This window comes from Salvelinus namaycush, chromosome 30, assembly GCF_016432855.1.
Source record: "Salvelinus namaycush isolate Seneca chromosome 30, SaNama_1.0, whole genome shotgun sequence".
NCBI classification, from domain to species: domain Eukaryota; kingdom Metazoa; phylum Chordata; class Actinopteri; order Salmoniformes; family Salmonidae; genus Salvelinus; species Salvelinus namaycush.
Genome location: NC_052336.1, coordinates 12,695,019 through 12,703,645, shown reverse-complemented (window position 1 = coordinate 12,703,645; position 8,627 = coordinate 12,695,019).

Below are 8,627 nucleotides of genomic sequence, written 5' to 3'. Positions count from 1 at the left end.
TACCTAAGAAAATGACCAGACCCATGCAGCTGCTGTGTTTAAATCCATTGGATTTACAAACAAATATTTTTTAACCTGTCAACATGTTTTCTTTGTTTCACTAATTTGCTACTGATGTTGAATATAATTGAGGAAGAATATTTGTCTCAAAACTTGAAATCCTTTAAAATCCAGCAGGTGCAAAGATGAATACCACTATAGGATAGCTAATGAAGCATCAACACAGGGCAAATGTGGTTGTGATGTGATGCTTCTGTAGCATTACTCAACGATTCCTAACATGTCCCTCACTTCAACCGACTATCCACCCCCAACAATAAAGTCATACAAAATTCCTCATTACACTTGAGAAACAGACGGTAGGCACAAAGGTTCAAAGTTAAGGTCTTAAAGTGAATAAAGGCTCTCCAGTGAATGGCGAGGAATTGTTAAGGATGATACGAAGGAGTGGGATTTCTCCTGCATTTGTCCACGAGGGATATCACAGCCAAAGTTTCTCTATACATCAAAGGGCCACGGCAAATAAAAGCACACTTGTCAGGGGCGAACAAACTGCTTCCTTTGTGCATTCTACCAGCCAAATTCAGGGACACAAAGCCTTTGGATGTAATACACTGCAAAGAAGACTTACCATTCAGATGACATGCTTTGCTCTGGCAGTTTGCTGTGTGCTTTTGTCTGCCCTGACCAGGACAGATATATAATATCACTGCATCAGAATCCTTTCAGTCCCTTTTACGACCTGTTAAAGACTCCAATTACACAACTTTTTTTTTTTTACAACAAAGTAAACTTGATGCAGTCAGATAAGACAAGGACTGTTAACACTTGCACCTCTAAGGCCTGAGGCCTAAAATGAGTGTCAGGTTCTTACTGGTTTTAGCAATGAGGTACTCTCAGATCTGATCGGATTGGACATTGTTGTGGCAGCTGGCAGGGAAGCTAAGTCCTCTTTTTTGTCGTCCCATTCTGAAAACCTATGTTAGATGCATGCTTACCCACAGTAAACTGACCTCCAGCGCCACACCAATTACCTAATTCACTATGATAAGAAAATGATTTTACTTCAGAGGTTTTACAGATAAACTCGCTACTTTTTCTATTCCATACACAACATATTTATGATAGGCCATCATTGTAAATGACTTGCCTAGTTAAATAAAGGTTACATTTAAAATGTAATTATTAAATTATTTCCAGCATGTACTTCTTGGTCGAATTAGTATTATTATGCTATAGCACACCATAATTAACCGTGATATAACATACAGGTAATTTGACATGATTTACTATTTTAAAGAATGACATACTGTAGAACTGTAACATGTAATATGCTGTGTAGAGCATGTGTTTTGCCATGTGATAATGCCATTGTAGCCACCCCAGTATGAGCTATGTCACCCAAAGTATGACACAAGCTTATGAATGATTTACAAAGCTGTTATGTCATGTTTGTGAAATGACTCATTATTTATGCAGGCTTTATGATTTGCACTTCTATAAACATAACTGATATGTCTGTTGTGCACTAGAACACGAGGGGAGTTTCCAGGGGATTTTACTTGGGAGGGCATTTTTGACAATAACCATGGCCCCATGGTCGCTCTTCACAGCAAAGCTTTACACCATTCTTCTTTCTCAGGGGCGCCTGGGCTTGGAATGAAAGGATTTTTAATGTGCTTTAAAAAGTCTTTAAGTGAATGGTATGAGTCATCGTTAAGGTAATTTGCCTATCGCTGTAAATGAGTGTGGGTGTCTCACTAACTCACTAATAAGCTGGATATTTTTTTTATTATTTGAGAGCTATATGGGATTTGGGGATTTGCAACGCCAGTAAGACGTTGCAAATGCAGTTGAATGTCAACTATTACAAATGACTGCTTCTCCTGATGAAGACATGAGCTACCCAGATGTCTATGTAACCAAAGGAACTCCAACTGACATCTTCTCCCCTCACAATTCTAAGTACACATAAAAAGCCTTGCCACCGCAAGGACAAAAAGTACTGGACAAAGGATTCTTCTCTTGTTGTTCTGTCAAACATAAGGACCTTTTCACACCAATAATACTAGTGTAGCCATGATTTGATAAGGCTGCCATGGCAACACAATAGGTAACTCTACGTTCATCACCCGACATCGATGAGACTTAAAGTGATAGTTCACTCAAATTTGTAATTGCATGAAGTATTTTCTTACCCTAGAAGTTGTCTTTAGGAGGGATGAGACCATAAGTTTCCATAACAAAAGTCCAAGATGGCTAACATTAGCTTCATTACTAAAATCGTACAGATAGGCTACCTCAATCCAACTTCTATAATGACAAATTATCACTCCTACTAAAGGGAATGTTAGGAACAGTTGCTTTTTTCTATGTGTGAGGGGTCTCAATAAACAGAGAAGTATAAAAGGAAGTATAACACTAAGGGCATAATTGGAGCACAGAAGAACATGCTGTGTATTTCATGGAATGACTGATAGGACTGGAAGCGTTGTTCTCGGATCAGCTTTATCTACTCCAATCATGACCTTAACACGAAGAGTTAATACACAGTGTTGGCACTGCGCCATGTCTTTGAGAGAAACCTTTGGCCTGTGCTGGCCAACATCAGCCACCCCAGTCATAGACTGTTCTCTCTACTACCGCATGGCAAGTGGTACCGGAGTGCCAAGTCTAGGACAAAAAGGCTTCTCAACAGTTTTTACCCCAAATCCATAAGACTCCTGAACAGGTAATCAAATGGCTACCCGGACTATTTGCATTGTGTGCCCCCCCCCCCAACCCCCCCAAACCCTCTTTTTACGCTGCTGCTACTCTCTGTTTATCATATATGCATAGTCACTTTAACTATACATTAATGTACATACTACCTCAATTGGGCCGACCAACCAGTGCTCCCGCACATTGGCTAACCGGGCTATCTGCATGTGTCCCGCCACCCGCCACCCACCACCCGCCAACCCCTCTTTTACGCAACTGCTACTCTCTGTTCATCATATATGTATAGTCATTTTAACCATATCTACATGTACATACTACCTCAATCAGTCAGACTAACCGGTGTCTGTATGTAGCCTCGCTACTTTTATAGCCTCGCTACTGTATTTAGCCTGTCTGTTTACTGTTGTTTAATTTGTTTTCTTACCTATTGCTCACCGAATACCTTTTTTGCATTATTGGCTAGAGCCTGTAAGTAAGAATTTCACTGTAAGGTCTACACCTTTTGTATTCCGCGCACGTGACAAAAAAACGTTGATTTGATTTGATCAAGGTTAACCTGTTTTGATAGACTATGTTCATGCACAACACCAGTTCATCTTTCCAAATGTGCATGCTTTACAAATTTTTAAAAATGAAATATAAATACGTATTGCCCTGTTACAATACAATTGACTTATATCAGCCTATTTTGTTCCTTTTGGATATCTAGGTTCTTGGTAACACTTCACATTAAGTTACACTTATTCTTGTGTAGTAAAGCAGTAATTAATAGCAACAACATTGTATTACCATGTTGTTACATGTTCATTTAGTAAATGCTGTGTAATTGGATAGAGAAGGTCAGGTGTTTTTGTTTTTACACTATTTGAATAAGGAAAGGTTGAAGGTTGGGGTTGAGAAACCGGGCTCTGAACAGTAACCAGTTCGTAATCTCTGCGTCAAACACCCCTTGAGGTAGAAACCATACAATATACTGTGTTTGTGGCACATCTACCGTCATTACAGCTTCAGATTCTGTTTTCCTTTCACAAAGGGCCTCTTTACCAGGTGAAATAGTTTATTTTCAAATACAAATGGCCAAATATAGACATCAGCTACATAGCCTTCAGTCTATTTTGTCTAGCATGTCTTCTTGAAGACCCCTTACTCAAAACCTAATCGCTTATCAATCTGAAAATCATACTCAGAAGGCACGATTCAGATGGTGAACAACACAGTGGCAAAGCCGGGGTAAAGCTGTAGTGCTGAAATGCAAGGCTACATGCTCAATACAACACATTCCCCTGAGGGTGAGTCATCACAAGCTCTATACATTTTGGGTGTGTTTTGGCTGAGTTCTTGAGTAGAGGTAGCGGGGCTGAGCATACTGCTGAGCCATCACAGCTATATAGTGATTTTATGTCACTTTATTTCACAACAGCAGACATTACCTGGTAAAGAGATTATTTGTACCCCCCCACCCCCCCATTCTTCATGAATCATGATGATGTGGAAACAACTTGCTTTTTGAAAAGTTCTATATCTTGAAAACTTGATTGCTGACATGCAACACATTTTGGGACTCTATCAACAGTGGACTAATGAAAAAAATGTATACTTTGAGTGGATTATTCCTTTAAGCAATGGTCCAGGACCAGGATACAGTATATGGGCAAAACACTGAATATATGCATTAGGAATATCCTTCTTATAACCATTCTAACAAACCAACCAACCATTGAGCCAATATATTATATTTGAATACTGGTGTAGTCAATCTCCTAGCTAGACACCCTGCTAAGATCTCTGCAAATTAACCACCAATAAATCAAGGCAGATTCATGGTACCTGATGATACCAAATAGGAGTTTCAAATCAAAATCAAAATTAAATGAATTCAATCTAATGAAATGAATCCATTCTAATGAAATCATGCACCATAACATAAATATATAGAGTTGAAACTGACAAGGACTAACAAGCTAATGTACAGCTGTCTATACATTTGTGGAATATTGTATATGACCTATCAGAACAATAATGTTACTGTTAGCTACAGGAAACTGCCAAAATAATGGGAACACTTCACTTGAGTAAATGAGGGATAGTATATTGAAAGCAGGTGCTTAAACACAGGTGTGGTTCCTGAGTTAATTAAGCAATTAACATTAAGCACGGGCTTAGGGTCATGTATAAAAATGCTGGGCAGGCCATTCTTTTGGCTACCATGGCTATGGTCCAATAGGATGACAATCCCTCCATCCACAGGGCACGAGTGGTCACTGAATGGTTTGATGAGCATGAAAATGATGTAAACCATATGCCATGTCCATCTCAGTCACCAGATCTAAACCCAATTGAACAATTATGGGAGATTCTGGAGTGGTGCCTGATACAGTGTTTTCCACCACCATCAATAAAACACAAAATTATGGAATTTCTTGTGGAATAATGGTGTCACATCCCTCCAATAGAGTTCTGGACACTTGTAGAATCCATGCCAAGGTGCATTGAATCTGTTCTGGCTCATAGTGGCCCAATACTCTATCAGGACACTTTATATTGGTATTTATCTTGGTATTTATCTTGGCAGTTACCTGTATAGCTTGCTTTAGATCACTCACCTTGTTTGATAAAGCAGATCTAAGTTCATCCACATGTACTGTACTTATGAGGCCAGTTGAAAATGAGACACTAACATCTCCATTGAGGTTATCAAGTTTGACAGGAAACCATGGAAAGATTTGAATCATAAAATATGGTGAAACAAGATCCTGTGGTGCTATTCTACCTGTGCAATCCAAGCATAAAGGAATCTGTGCAGCAAAGCTTACCTTATTCTGTAGCTATAGTAGGTGTCACTTGTCAGGCAACTGCCTATGGACTGCAATATCTCCTAGTGCAGGCCCAGATCCAGAAAATAATATATCAGAACCCCAAATCAATGTAATGCCAGGGTTCTGTCCTGTTCTGTTGGTAGGGAGTGGGTCCCAGCAACCATCTTCTACTGCCCTGCTTTACATTTCAAATCCAGGGTGCATGACAGAAATTTACATAAACCCTTTTTAAATATTTAAATTAAGCAACATGGGACAGAGACCAAAGCTACACTTTATAAAAAGCCAGTTTCACTGGATTGATAATGATAATTAAAACATGGTAATAAAACATCATCATACTGTATTACTCTCCTCCAACTGACTTACTCCAACTTTTGACTTTGGTTTACACCCGCAGCTTCCTCATCATCCTTTCAAATGCATTTCTTTATGTCATACAGTTTCCAATGTTGCAAAAATGAAACATTGGGCTTCAATGGTAGCAACAATTTGTGGTCATAAATTATATTAAATCACATCAAAATGGTTCATAAGCATTTACATGTGATGAAAAATATTGTCTAATGGTATATACATTTAAAATGAAGTTATATTTTGCCTGAAATAGCCAAATTGATCAACTTGAACAATCCAAATGTTTATATGTTTTAAAGTACACACTATTTTTTTTTAGTTTTCTGTGTATGGAGAACATTTAACTTACTTTGAGTAATATATTATTGTCCTTTCTATCTTTCAATCTAACTTCTCTACCATAAAATGAATAGTCGTCAACAGCAGTATTCTGACCTCATAAACCACATTAAAAAAAGATATTCAGTTTTGTTATTTAGATGTGTAGAGAGGGCATCAAAGTTACTCTTGAAGTATTTGGTTGTCCATATTTGCAGAATTTGGAAAGGAAACTTGTCTAACTTGTCTATCAAAATATGATTGTGGCCCTACACTCTTAGAAAAAAGGGTTCTAAAAGTGTTCTTCAGCTGTCCCCATAGGAGAACTCGTTTTGGTTCCATGTAGAACCTTTTTTAGTTCCGGGTAGAGCCCTTTTGGGTTCCAAGTAGAACCCTTTTGGGTTCTTCAAAGGGTTCTCCTATGGATCAGCCGAAAAACCCCTTTAAGCTCTAGAGAGCACCTTTTCTCTAAAAGAGTGTTTCTATCAGTGTCAACCCTTCAAACCCAATTTAGCTTTTTTGCAACACTTACAAAACTACCTCTCGCTCTGATTCAGAATGTTTGTTTCTAGATTTACATTTTTTGTACATAATCACTACATCTTAGAAAAGACAGGAAAACATATTTCATGTCATGTACATGCATGGATGGCCTACAACATATACCTGTGTAGGGGCCAGTGTGGTGTTAGATGAGTGGACAGTTTTTACATTTTCCAGAGGCTACTGATGCTATAGTAATCATACTGACACTGAACAAACATTATTGTAAGATACATCTGGGTCTACGGAGATGCACTATGCAGTGTTTGACATGATTGCAGGATGCAATTAAGAAAACACTTTATGCTGCTACCAGCTCTCACAGTCTCACGTCAGAATTAGATGTTCATCCATGTTTCTCAAATGTCAAATTTCAAAGTTGTTCAAAACGACAAATTTGTTAAAGGTTAAGTTTTGGCATTAACTCCACATTCTTAAGTTTAGGGTTAAGTTCAGGCATTAACTCCAAATTCTTAAGGTTAGGCATTCATTCCGAATGGTTAAGGTAAGGGTTAACTTTCTATAGCTGGATTCAAACTTGCAACCTTTGGAATCAGAGGCAGTTGCTTACACCCATCCACTATCCCCGTCCCCAATACCTTCTTGAAGGTAACGGCGCTCACTGTTGCCCCTAGTGTCCGGTTTCCACGTCATCTCCCGACATCCTCAGACATGGATGGACGTCAAATACTGACTTGTATCACGGGTGACTTGGCTGGTATTTTTACAATGTTGGGTCACACAGGGTTAATATGCATCAGAGACCAAATGCCAACTCAGTAGGAAATAGAGAAGCCAGAGTTAAGTGCAGGCAATTGAATTTCAAATGTGAACAGTTCCAATCTCTCTACAGTTGAAGAGATTAACAAAAACCCTGCATCACAGTTGTGTGGGGTTTTTGAGATCGTAAGGGAGGATGGTAGGCCCCCTACTTGGCAGGGATGGCTCAAAGTTGTTTGCTTGGTGCTGATGCTGGGATAGAGCTAATGCCAGCAGACAGGATTCAGTGTAAAACATTTATTTAGGCTCAGGAGAAAATAAGTTTACTGATAAAAAACCCTGGTCAAAATAGATTTTAAGCTTGCAAGAGAAAAGCTTGATACTATGTTGTCTGTTTTCCCTCCCTACAATCACTTTAGAAAAATAGCATTGTTCATTTCTATACTGCCGATACAATGATATTCTGCAGAGTGATTTACAGTAGCTTGAATGGTAGCCAAAGTCTTAATGTATTTAAGTGTATGCAAGCAATGAGTAATTTAGTATTATGTAGTAACATTTATGACTAGATTATGTTTCCACAAGGTGCATTGAAGTACTTGACTTCTATTTGTCTGTAGGTGAGTTTGTGTTCTGTTTACATGCTCTTGTTTTGTGGTTTATAATGATTGTCATTACTGTGATACTACTTGTGTAAGAGGATTTTTTTATACTTGTACTGGACCCTCCTGAGGAGGAAGTGGTGAATCTTGAGAGGTTTTCGCCACCCTTCTTTTTGGTAATATTTTTGGGTGATAATGTCTTTCATACACGTAGTATTATGTCACCTTTCCTGATCTCTACGTTTAATATATCCTTTTTGGACTTAGGTTGAGAAACAGACTTACAGAAACACAGCCATCTACAAAGATAAACCGAACCAAGATACTCCACAGAGAAAAGTGTAGTTAAGTAAAAGCTGAAAAACTACTGGAAGAAAGAAGGGGGGTGACTGAAACAATAAAAAGCAACTCTTCACTCAGGAAGAAGTCTTAAGTCTTCAGTTTCTCTAATTAGTCAGGAGACTAAAGGATCACAGCTGTGACGCGCTGCCTTGTGGGAGACGGCAGCATTGTAGGAGGGGAGTGCGTATGTTTGTGTGGGAGTCTGTGC